Source organism: Austrofundulus limnaeus, unplaced genomic scaffold (genome assembly GCF_001266775.1).
Source record: "Austrofundulus limnaeus strain Quisiro unplaced genomic scaffold, Austrofundulus_limnaeus-1.0 Scaffold19, whole genome shotgun sequence".
NCBI classification, from domain to species: Eukaryota; Metazoa; Chordata; class Actinopteri; order Cyprinodontiformes; family Rivulidae; genus Austrofundulus; species Austrofundulus limnaeus.
The window spans coordinates 2760074-2763062 of NW_013952421.1; positions in this window are offsets into that span (position 1 = coordinate 2760074).

Here is a 2989-nt window from a genome sequence, read left to right on the forward strand (position 1 = left end):
TTTGCACTTCATAGTCACTTTTCTGTACTTTTATATGGWTTCAGTGYAGTTTGATTTCAAACCCAAAATAATACAAACAACACACAGTCAGWTTAGGAGAATACCATGGGGAACACAAAAATGCAGAACCCCACAGTTCAGCAGTGTAAGTGCACCATCACTGCTTCACTATGGAATAACAAGGTTAGCAGCCAGGTGGTGTTAATCAAATGCTGTTKTTGAATAACTGATCATTGTCAAGAGTTAGGACCTTCATAAAAGCAGATGTTTGGCCAGCTTGCATGATCTGCAGCACTTGGTGCCAAGGAGCAAAGACATCAGCAATGATGTCAGAGAAGCAAMTGTTGCTGCCCATCAGTCTGGGATGAATTGGATTGCAATTTTCAAACAGTCTGGAGTCAGTCATTTCACAGAGAGAAAGATTATTTACAAGGAGAAAAACATTTAAGACAGCTGTCAGTCGTGGCAGGATTAGATGTTCCCAGAGGTTCACCTCAAGGTCAACTTAAATGAGGCACAGAGGAAATTCTGAAGCACCTTGGCATTTAAATTTTAAACTTTGTGGCATGAATGGGAGATAGGATTTTTGGCATCGACCCGATAGCAAATAAATATCAGGGCTAGTACTGCCAAAATCRATATCGATACTTTTCGTGTTCATGACTATTTTTGTGATTTTGCYTTTAGTTGGTCAATTATGATAAAACGCAGGATAAAGATTTAAGGCAAATAATAATGTTTTGCATTAACTAACTACAACAAAACACAACAATGTAACAGAATAAAAATAGAAAATAAATATCTGTGTAACCAAACACAATTGTCTAATAATAAAGTCACTTGTGCAAAATAATAAAAAAGAAGCAACAGTGTACCAAAAATACAGATGTAACAATGTCTACCACGAAACAAAAAATACTTTTCATTACATGCAGTCTCCAAATCTAAACATGCTACTATCGATTCAGTACTCATCCTGGTATTAAYGGTATTRATACTTGGATCAATACGCCCACCTCACTTTGTGATAATACTTTAATGCACAGCACTACATCTGAAAGAAAAAAAACTGTGAAAACATCAACTGTAGAGCATGGGGGTGGAGGACTGATAATATGTCCTAAAATGGCTCACGGAAAGTCCAGACCCTCCTGCTGCCCTTGGGTTAAAATGATCCAAGAGGCTTCAGTGTTTAGGTCATGTAGGTCATTTTAACCCAAGCGCAGCAGGGGGTTTAAAATAAATAAGAAAAGATAGACCTTTATTGTCATTGTACAGAGCACAATAAAATTACAATTCAGAACACCCATTCAGAAGAAGACAGAACATAACAAACGTAGGAGAACAGGTGCCTTGGGTCATGCAGCCACAGACCCTGCATAGAACAAGGATCATCATCATGAAAACATCATAAGGAGGTGCAACTCAAAAGAAAAACTCAAAACCACACAAGGGAAGATGCGGAAAACAAACATAAAAACAAAAACATCATATTATATCAACAATGTGACACACTATGGTGTTTATAAAAAAAACTGCATAGAGCACATTTATTAGCCAGAGAAGTAAGTTGAGTTTAGTGGGGGCATGTATCTGAAGCCATGAGTATTGTATGCTTGTGTGAATATCTGAAAAATGAGCCCGAAGAATCGAGTCCCCAAAAACCTGCGCAGCCAAAGTTCAGAACATGGATGTTAAGTGTTCATTCTGGGTGGCCCTCAGCTTGCTCCAGGAACTAGATCAGACGGGAGTGTGTGTGGGTGGGGGCGGGGGGTAGTTCCACAGCTCAAGGCCATGTAGGAGAGCCAAATCTGTAATCAGTTGTTTGGGAAAAGAAGAAACTGTTTTGGCCAGACAGACAATAACAATTTTGCATCAGCCTTAATGTCCGCTGGTACATCACAACATGGTGAATCCAATCAGACAAATAGTGTGGACAAATTCTGCCGAGCCGAGCTCGCAGCTTTCTCCAAAATCAATTCCTTCTGGCCAGCAAAGTCCAGGAACCACAGCTGGCCTACCACGACCCTCAGCAGAACCGCTTGCAGACCGAGTTCCAGCTCACTCAAGGCAAAAGTCTGAGTGCTGAAAGAACGGCAATCCTTCATAATGGTCAGGCAGCCAGGAAATGGCCCGAATAGCCACCAATGTTGTTTTGTAGAAACACCAGGAGACCACCAAAGCCAGTCTGTAGAATCCAGTGATCAAAATCCAAATATATACCCAGAACAGAGCAGAACAGAGGTCCCACCTTTGACATGTCCTCCCATGGACGAAAACTTTGTTCCAAAAATGTATTAAGAGACCAGCTAACCAAATCCATAAAAATTAAAATCTCCATAACTTCTGGTTTCGGATGAAACAAAGAGAAGGCTCAGAGCAGCGAAGCGGGGAAGATAAGGGAGGGCAGGAGAGAGGGAAAAAAGCATCTTACTCCTCCGAGAGCAGAACAAAAAAAAAAAGAAACAAATAAAAAATAGCACCTTAATACCTGGTTTTCACTCATCATTCTTGACCTCACAAACGGAATCTCACAACAAAACAGATGTTGCAGCAACAGTTATGTGGGGGTGGTAGTCCGTGTCTTTTCAACCAGTTGAACATACTCCCATTTTTGTAATTAACAAAGCAAGTGCATATATGTCAGCCAGATTGAATGTTTACCTGCACACTGATCTTCAAAGATCCAAAATTTCACGATAAATCTGTGGTAATCTCACGTAATATAAACAGTGGTGCTGCAGAGTGGGTTGGGAGGTGGTTATTTAATGCTTATTTTACTTCTCACAGGCTCTGAAATGTAAAATAAATTTGAAACTGAGTTTCTGAAAAATAAAATCTGAGATTTCTCTACTGTATACCTGCAAAATGGTGGAAAATTGGTGTGATTTACGGACAATCCATACGAGCTGACAGTGCAAGTGGCACAATCTGTAAACACAAGCAGCAGGTCAGAAACATCGAGCAGATTTTGCAACCATCTATATAT